Here is a 9907-nt window from a genome sequence, read left to right as displayed (position 1 = left end):
GTCAGGATGGCCGAGTGGTCTAAGGCGCCAGACTCAAGCTTCGCTTCCCTATCTGGGGATTCTGGTCTCCGTATGGAGGCGTGGGTTCGAATCCCACTTCTGACACAACTTTTTTCGCCCCAGTATCGAAAGATATGTACCGATTTGATCTTTTATTAAAGAAATATCGAACCATATATTCTTAAAAATTGATTTTGAAAATTTTCTAATAGGAGCAGCCGACACTGACCATAGAAGCGGAAGCACGGCTGTGGTTTTGAGGACGTGCGATTTCGCTCTGCCGTGCTGTCGGTCTGCCTGCGGAAACGACCGCGGACCCTGAAGAAAACTGAGCGGCGAGTCCTGGAGGTCTGGTCACCGGATATCGCCTACCCCGCACGGTTGGCCACGCGCCTGGCCCACAACGAGTGCCGCAACCCTGAAGCTCTGTGGCCTCCACAGCGCCTCCTTCCAGGCCGCCGCATAAATAATCATTTCACCGCCTTAGTCCAAACTCCTTCCTGATGTGCTAACAGCTTGCTGCATTTTAGGCAGTGCTTTTGAAAGAATTAAAAATACAGCCAAAAAGTCAGAAGTTTAAAAATGCTATCTCACCCCTAAGAAGCCCTAAATACCTCAAATTCCCTGCTCTCTATCTGTAAGTTAGGTAAAACGTCACATTTCTTGAGCCTGCTGTCCCAGGAACTAGATAAAAGGACTTAAGATAAGGCCCTAGTAAAGATAACAGAAAGCTTCTCCCAGGAACTAGCTGACCATAAAGTTAGATTACAATCTTAAAAGCAATCTTGAGAGACAGGGAGCTTCTTCTTGTGACTTTTCACTGGTATTCTCCACATTTTCCGATGACGCCATCCCTGCCCCCCTTGGGTTGTGGCTTCTTCCTTTAAATACCCCTTCTTCCGGCTACTGGGGGTTGAACTCCTGTGCCCCTGCATGGGATACGAGTCTCAACCCCAGTGCACTGGTTCCTATTGATAAACCTCATGTGATTACAGCAAGGACGGTCTTGTGTGAGTTCTTGGGGGATCGCATCATCCCGAGACTTGAGTGAGGGTCTCCCCACTCTGGGGGTCTTTCATTTTCTCTACAAGCACCTAGGTCATCAGCTATTTGGTGGGTTTTGCTGTTGGTTGGGTTGGTTTGACCAAACACGAAGTCCAACAATACATACTGTTTGTTTTCTGTTATATTTTCACTCAATATTTGTTGGCTCCTAAGTTGAACATTTATTTCGTTTTTCCTCATAAGGAGCTATATTGTAAACCAGTAGAATGAATACAGCCTGTTTTGTCACTGTTATAGAACATTCAATAAAAATAGAAAATTTCTGGAAATTCGTTCCATTTGCCTTACAAAAGTTCTTGCTATTTCCTTCATTGTCTTTCCTTTCCTCTTTCCCTCCTTTCTTTCTCCCTACCTTTCTCTTCCAGCCCTATTGACTTTGGAATCCTGTGTGATCTGCATACTTTGCCTCCAAAACAAAAAACAAAAAAAAACAATTTTTTCCAGAAAAAGAAACAAACAGATCACGCAAAAGAAAGATCTTAAATTCCTTTCAGAATCCCTTTTAGAGTACATGGTTTCTTTTCTAGTGCCGATCTTATATGTATGGATTTATTCTATTTTCTTGCATGCTCATATTCCTAGAACAGGACCTGATTACCTTCAGGAGAGCTTCCACAATGTTTGTAGCAACACCCCAACCTCCCACTTTGAAAAGTGAAATATTTTCAAGTGGTGAAGTGATTGTGGAAGGGTGATGCCTGTTTTTACATCTCATTTCTTCAGATACTTTCCCAAATGCCATCACACCCCAATGTTAGCTCCCAGATTAAAAAGCAAGCAAGCAAACAACAAGAACAACAACAAAAACATCATATCAGAATTTATTTCATAGCAACTCACAAGCTCAGTGAGTTTATTAGCTGAAGTATACAAAGTAATTCTGATTTTCCTTTCTAAATGAAAAACATGTCCCTTGCTTTGCAGAGAATAAAAGATAATTTATTCTTGAGCCAAATATGAGTGACTAGGGCTAAAGAACATGGATTCAGGTGAATTTTTATATATAGGACATAGAAAGTAATAAAGTAAAAACTAATAAATTAAGACATTTACTAAATTATACTGGTGGGAGCATCAGGTAGTCAGTCAGCTTATAGCAAAGCAGGGAATCTGCGCTAGGTTTCAGGTGCAGTCTAGTGGTGCTCTTAGTTTCTCTGTCCATGGAAGCTAAGGGTCTGTTAAAAGAATAATCCAAAAGAATTACCTGATAGGTGGTTGTGGTGGGTGGTAGGAGGGATGAATGGAACTAAAAATTGCAGAAGATAACTTGGCTCTGGGTCTGCAATATGTTAACTCTACACTTGCAAAGTTCTAATCACCTATTCAGCCTGGGTCCGGAAAGGTGAACACTGAGGGATAGAACTGTCAAGGTGAGGCCCAGGACTGGATTGGACAGATGGATGGATGGATGGATGGATGGATGGATGGATGGATGGATGGATGGACAAAAGGACAGACTAGAATTAGAGTAGCTGTGTAAAGCAATGGGACTGTACTATATGGTAGTTTGTACTGGGTTGAAACCCCAGGGACAGCTGGAGGTTCTTGGTCTTTCAGTTCCTTAGTGCACATACCTAGTGGTTCAATGAAGGTGGGTGGGCTTGTCACCATCACAGTGTTATATGTCCCTCTCTTTTTGGGGTCCAGGAAAGGGTCCTTTTTTTTTTTTTGGGTTCTTTTTTTTCGGAGCTGGGGACCGAACCCAGGGCCTTGCGCTTCCTAGGTAAGCGCTCTACCACTGAGCTAAGTCCCCAGCCCCGGAAAGGGTCCTTTTGTTGGCTTCCAACACCCACATGTGGCTCACAACCAGTTCCAGGAGATACAATGCCTTCTTCTGGCCTCTACAGGCACTGCACACACATAGTGCAGACAAAATACTCACCCACATAAAAGAAAAATAAATGCTTCTTAAGCACAGGCACAGACTGGTGACTGGGCAAGTGGGACACACCTTTAATCTTAGAGCACAGGAGGCAGTCAGGTGATATCTGTGAGTTCAAGGCCAGCTTAATCTATATAGGGAGTCATACATTTGTTAGGGATACATAGTTAATTTGTCGAAAAATAAGAACACAACAACGACCAAACAACAATGGCAATATCAGGGAAGTAGGTTGCTATAGGACAGGAAATCTTTAGTTATCTAAGATTATCAGTTGACATTCTTAGTCTTTGGCTTGGTGGGTTTGTGTTAATAGAAGCTAGGGGTTCAATTTGTATATTGCAAAAAAGATATCTAATATACACCAGGATGTTAAGTAACATACGTAAGTGGACAATATTTAAAAATTTAAAGACAGCCAAGACAATTTGGCTGCGGATCCACACTCTTCCAGCTCTTCATAGGCCCAATCAGAATTTTTAACACTGGTACCTTGTTTCTGTTTGCAACACAAAGACGTCTACAAACGTCGCAAAGCATTTGTGATGCTGCTAGAAAAATGCCAAGTCTCCAATAAGTCTTGAACTCTGTCAGGAGAAGCAGAAAGGTTAACTCTGGAGTCCTGCTGTGCAGGAAGCTAAAGGGAGGAAAATCACTAAGACCTCCAGAGTACTAGCGAGGATCCGGAGGTAGCCTTGGCCTTTGACGTGTAAATCAACCCAAAGATCGCTGTGTCTCCTCTGGAGAAAATTAATTTTTACCCTAAAATTAATTTTTACCCCTTTGAAGGTCACCGGCCTGAAAACCGGGAATTGTTGTCTGGTTTGGCACAGGCGAGTGAGGCGAGGTTGGCTTGGGCTTTGGAGACGTAGTGGCTCCGGCACGGAACACCGGAGGGACGCCTTTGTGTGTTCGCGCTGACTCTGCACAGCCGAACTCACCTCAACCCTGACCTGGACCACACTTGGTCGCTGCCATTTCTCTAGACACCTGGAGAAGGTGTCGCAGCAAAGAACTTAAAAAAACAAAAAAAAAAAAACAAAACAAAACAAAAAAAACCCTTTTCCCCCCTCTCTTCCCTTCTCTCCTCTCTCCTCCCCCCTCCCCACCTCGAAGTTAACTCCGACACACATTATTTGGCGTTTTCATCTCAACCTGTTGCAATATTACAAGCTGCACATGGTGGCTGACACCTGGGAAGCTTAGGGGCAGTGTCTCCTGAGTTCTAGACCACCCTGGGCTACTTTGTCTTCGTACTTTCCCTTCTTCCCCAAATGTTTATAAAACCACTTACATACACTCTGAGTGTGTTTATGGAAGAGAGGAGGGACTATGTTAATAGGAAAGTTGCTATATAAACAGGGTGAGATCAAGTTTTTGATAGAAGTGAAATTTCCTGCACAAGTGATGGATATGAAATAGGAAAGAGTAGTTAATTCTTTTGAAATAGGGAAGGCAAGACTCTTTTTATCAGGGAGTTGTCTATATTATATCTTATAGACTTTCTTTGCAATTAAACCAGTCTGAAAATCATCATTTGGTGGCATATAGATTATTTATTTATTTTGCTCCAGTTTCTAATATGGTAGTTTCTTAAATTGTTTCCTATTAGGGTGCACTTCCATCATCATTGCAAGTGGTGGAGCGTCCTACTTTACACACTGAAAAGAGCATCAAGGGAAATGCCTCAGCAGGAAGGGGTTAAAGCATTCCTTGTGGCTCTCGTGCAGAAGACCACAAAGCCAAGCCAAACTACAGCTCCACCCCTCCAAGTTCCAGAGGAACCTATGGGATTTGTGATCCTAAAGGTGGAGAAAGATTTTTTTAGAAACAGGAAATCAGCATCATAGGGTGAAAAAAAAATCCACACTGGGGAGATTGTTTCCTATTTCTGACATCAAGAGACACTGGCATCAAGAGGTGCCCAGAATTGACAGTAGGGTGCACCAGAAGAGGTGATCCTGCACCTGCTAGAACAGTCCCTGTCCAGGGCTTTCTGCCTGAGTAGCTAAACAACAGAAATTAATCTTTTCCCAGTTCTGGTGGTGTAAAAGATGAAGGTTCCTTTGGGTTCAGTCCCTTGTGAGGTAGATGGTCAACCTCTTGCTATCCTCACAGGGCACAGAAGGAAGACCTCTCTCCTGTCCAATGCACTGATTCCATCATGGAACTGCTACACTGACACTTCCCTTAAAGGTCTCACCTCTAATTGCCATGTTAGAGGTTATTTGGGAGAAGTGGAAGTCCTTAACTCTTGTTAGTGTTTCATTATTACCTTCCCCCTTTTTAACTCCCCCTCCCTCCTACTTTGGCATTTGAGATAGGGTTTCACAATCCTCCTGTCTCGGCCCTAGAATACTATACCAGTGTGTGATGCGAACCTAGTTTTCCTTCCTTCCTTCCTTCCTTCCTTCCTTTCTACCTTCCTTCCTTCCTTCCTCTCTCCCTCCCCCCCTCCCTCCCTTCCTTTTTTTTTTTTTTTTTGAGACAGGGTTTTTCTGTGTAACCTGAAACTTACTCTATAAACAAGGCTGGCTTCAAACTCACAGACGCAGCTGCCTCTGCCTCCTAAGTGGAGGGTTAAAGGCATGGGCTTACCATTGCCTAGCTCCACACCTGGCTTTTATTACTATCACTTAATAAAGAAAATTTCAATATCAAAATGTAGAATATAAGCAGAAAAAGAACCTTATATATTTAACATCAAGAAATCAAAATTATGCCAATGTTTCTCTCCACCAAGAACCCAGCACCAGTTTGTGTGTGTGTGTGTGTGTGTGTGTGTGTGTGTGTGTGTGTGTGCTTTGCCAGCTTGACATAAACTTGAGTCATCTGGGAAGAGAGACCCTCAGCTGGGAATTACTCTTATCTGTAGGCAAGTCTGTGGGAACATGTTCTTGATTAATGGCTGATATCAAAGGGTCTAGCCCACTGTGGGCAGTGCCACCACTGGACATGTGGTCCAGGGTAGTATAAGAAAACAGGTTGGGCAAGCCATGAGAAAGAATGCAGTCTGTGGCATTCCTCCCTTACCTCTGTTTCAATTCCATGCCTTGATTTCTTGCCCTGACTTCCCTTCATGATGACTACAACTGTGAGATGAAATAAACCCTTTCCTCTGTAGTTGTTTTTGGTCATGGTGTTTATCACAGTAATAGAAACCTTAATCAGGGCAGCCTTACTATAGAGCTCTAGAATCTGAACTCTGGGGTAAGGTCTGGTACTATGAATTTTCGTTCCATCCCTAGGGATTTTCTTGCATGCTTAAAAGTCTTCTAACTGCGGTGTGATTATGGCTAGAAGGGATTACAAACAGAAGAAAATGGAAAGAAAGCATATTTTTCTTTCTGGAGGCGGCTTCCATGGGATTCTGCGTTATTCCCACCAAGATTTTTGTGTTCCAAATGCTGAGTTTGCAGTCTGGGTGAGGTACAGGTGGTCAAGTCCAGAACCCTTCCTAAATAACCTGCCAAACCTCCAACCACAGATCTCAGCTCACTCATCAGTGGCCACAGATTCCCTTCCCTCATAATCTACTATATCCACCCAAGCCAAAGCTCCAGGAAAGCAGAGTTTCGTGTGCTTCATTTATTACTGGCACAGAGTAGCATTAGCGGTGCCTGCCAAATACAAATACGCATTTTTGCACTCACTGCTTTTTAAAAGACCGTAGTTTTATTTCATCTACGCGAGTATTTTGCCTGCATGTGTACATGTGTGCATGCTTGTTGCCCATCGTGGCCAAAGTGGGTGCCAAATGCTCTGGAACTGGGGTTGTAGACAGCACCTCATGCTGCTAAATCATTAAGGTTCACCCACAGCCCTGGAAATTCAAGTTGTGATTGTTTTGTGATCATATCTCATGATGGGCCTGAAGCTGGCCTGAGCAAAGATCTGCCTGTCCCTACTTCCCAGGGGCCATTGTGCAAGGCTACAGCTTTACATTTTCTACTAGGCCTGTGATCCACTTTGGGTAAATTTCCCAAAAGGCAGACAGACAGTCTGTGTCATGAGAATGTCTAGTTTCAGCATTTGTCTTTCTCTATAAGATTTAGAATATTTAAACATTTTTATCTTACTTTTATTTGTGTATGTTTGCATGTCTATGTATATGCATGTGTGTTTGGGTTCCTGTGAAGGCCAGAAAAGGGTATTGGATCTCCTACAGCTGGAATTACAGGTGTGAGCCTGGGAACCTAATTCCAGTCCTCTATATGAGCAATAAGTGTTCTTAACCACTAAACCACTTAAGTCATTTCTTCCTAGAACAATTTTTTTGATATGCACAAAATAACTTTTGGTAATTTTGACTGAGATTTTTGTGTGTGTGTCAGGGGGAGGGGGAGGAGGGCTGGTCTCTCTATACAGTTTTGGCTGTCCTAGAACTCTCTTTGTAAACCAGGCTAGCTTTGAACTCAGAGAACTGAGATGTTTTTAAAATGCATACGTCAATTTGGTCATACACAGATAGACCTCCCTATCTCTCATTTTGTTAAAACAGGGTTTCTCTATGTAGCTCTGGCTGTCCCAGAATTTTCTTTGTAGACCAGGCTGAACTTGTACTCAGAGACTTGCCTGCCTATACTTCCTGAGTGCTGGCATGCTAGGATTAAAGGCATGTGTCGCTATGCGTGGCCATATTATTATTATTATTATTATTATTAGTAGTAGTAGTAGTAGTAGTAGTAGTATTTTAGATATGACCTCTTATTAGAATTGAACATTACTGTTCATGAATCTAGAAAAATCTTCAATAAATTTAGTACTTATTTGTTTCCCCTATTGGAATTTTATAGTTTTATATGGGTATTAAACATTTTGTTAGATTTGTACTTAGCAAGAGATGTATGGAAAAAATATTCAACATCACTAGCCATTAAGGAAATGAAAGTCAAAATCCTAACGAATACTGAGTGTGGTGGCCCACATCTGTAACCCAGCCCCAAAGAGACCTCAGGATTTTCAGGCCAGCCAGCATTTCAAAACCTGATCCTGTTCAAAAAAGAAAGAACAAAAGGAGGAGCAAAGTCCACAGCTAAATATCATTTCACCTCAGTAAGAATGTCTGTAATTGAGATGACAGTGCTTACAAGTGCTGGTGAGGACCCAGGGAGAGGAGAGCTGTACTGTTGATAGGCATGCAAATGAGCATTGTGGAGAGAACAGTGTGGAGGCTCCTCAAGGAAAAGAAGTTCAGTGGTTGACTGTGAGTCTGTCTGTAGTCTAACTACTCAGGGGACTGCGTCAGGAAAATCACATGAACTCTGAAGTCTGAGATCATCTTGGGCAATGCAGTGAGAGTCATTTCAAAAACTACATTAAACTAAAATTAGACTTAGCAATCCTCTAGCTGGGTATATTGCCAAAGGAAATGAAATCAGTACATTCAAAAGACTGCAGCATTTGGCTACAGTCAATTTATGGAAGCACCAAGGGATGAGTAGGTGAAAAAAAAATATATAGACATCACAGAATACTGTTCAGTCATAAAAAGACTTTGTTTTTTGTTATTTGCAACAATATGAATAGGAGAAGACCTTCACTACTTTATCTCTTCCTCTTCCCCTTCCTTCTCCCTCTCTCTCCCCCTTCCGCTCCTCCTCATTTAGCAATGTTGGCAGGAAATCCAAGGCCTTGCAAGGTAGTATTCAAGCTATGTCTCTAGTCAATACCATTATGTTAAGTGAAATAAGGCAGACACAAAAAGATAACTACCGTATGACTTCACCTGGACAGTGAATATAAAATATTGAACTCTTGGAAATTGGCAACGGAATAGTGGTTCTTGAGTTTGGGACAATCTAGATACAAGGATGAGAAGAGTAAGCGCTAAGGTGTGTTAGATCTGAGTGTGGTGGCCTACCAGTCTGATGACTATAGGATAGCTGGAGAGGAGGAATTATGCATGCAGAATAAAGAAGTTTGAATGTTTTCACCATAAATAAATAACCAATGATAGAAGCCGTAAAATGTTTAAACTCATTTAAACATTACACAATGTAAAACAGACATGCTGGTTCACCCATGTAGTCCCAGAACTTTGGAGACTAAGACAGGATTGCCAGGTTGGCCTACAGAATGAGATCCTGCCTCCAAAAAAAAAAAAAAAAAAAAAAAAAAAAAGTATGTTTGTATGAATTTGAATTTGGTGCATGCCTTTAATCTCAGCCCTGAGAAGGCAGAGGCAAGTACATTTTTATGTTTGAGGACTACCTAATGAGTTCCTGGATATCCTGGGCTATCTGAGAATCAAACCTGGGACCCTAACCTCCTTCTTACAGAAGACTACAAATGCTTTAATCCTTCATTCCTCAACCAACAACCTCAGTTTTGTTTTGTTTTTTTTTTCAATTGCTGTGGTCACAGGAAAGGAGATTCTTGAGAATCTGTAGTAGTTTATTTTTAAATTAAAATGTAATTTCATCTATTTTCCTTTCTCTTTCCCCCTGCAACTCCTCCCACGTATTCCTCCAGTCACCTCTGGATAAATTCCTAGCCGCCTTTTCTTTAATTGTTTTACACACATGCACACGCACACTCTCGTGCACGCACATGCTTCTCGATACATAAATTACAAGATGCTCAGCCATATAATGTTACTTTACGCATATTATTTCAGGGCTGACCATTTGACATTGGATAACCAATTGGGGTCTCTTCCCTGAGGAAGACCATTTCTCCTGCTCTCAGAGATTCTTAGTTGACTGTAGTCCTTTGTCTAACGTTAGGTGAAATGTCTTCCTTCTGTCTTAGCAAGTATTTTAGACCTTATTAAGGAAACCCTGGGCTAATTTTTCCTTTTTCTTTTATAGTACACAGTTAATCCCCCAGGTACACAGTTAAACAAATGTTCTCTAAGCACAAGCCAGCAGCCATGCCATAGTACAAGAGATACAGGAAGGAAAATGTATTTTAAATTCTCAGATGAGTACACCATTGAAACAAAATGAAAAAGCACAC

The 9907-nt window shown here is 41.9% G+C and overlaps 1 non-coding gene across 1 annotated transcript; it reads left to right on the top strand.

Annotated features, from left to right (window-relative positions):
- Window positions 1-105, top strand: Trnal-caa2 (transfer RNA leucine (anticodon CAA) 2). The gene is made up of 2 exons: window positions 1-38; window positions 60-105. It is a non-coding gene; the product is annotated as a tRNA-Leu (tRNA).
- The last annotated feature ends 9802 nt before the right edge of the window (window positions 106-9907 follow it).

This window comes from Rattus norvegicus, chromosome 17 (assembly GCF_036323735.1).
Source record: "Rattus norvegicus strain BN/NHsdMcwi chromosome 17, GRCr8, whole genome shotgun sequence".
NCBI classification, from domain to species: Eukaryota; Metazoa; Chordata; class Mammalia; order Rodentia; family Muridae; genus Rattus; species Rattus norvegicus.
Note: the sequence above shows the minus strand (reverse complement) of the source record. Positions and strands in the feature narration are given on the sequence as shown.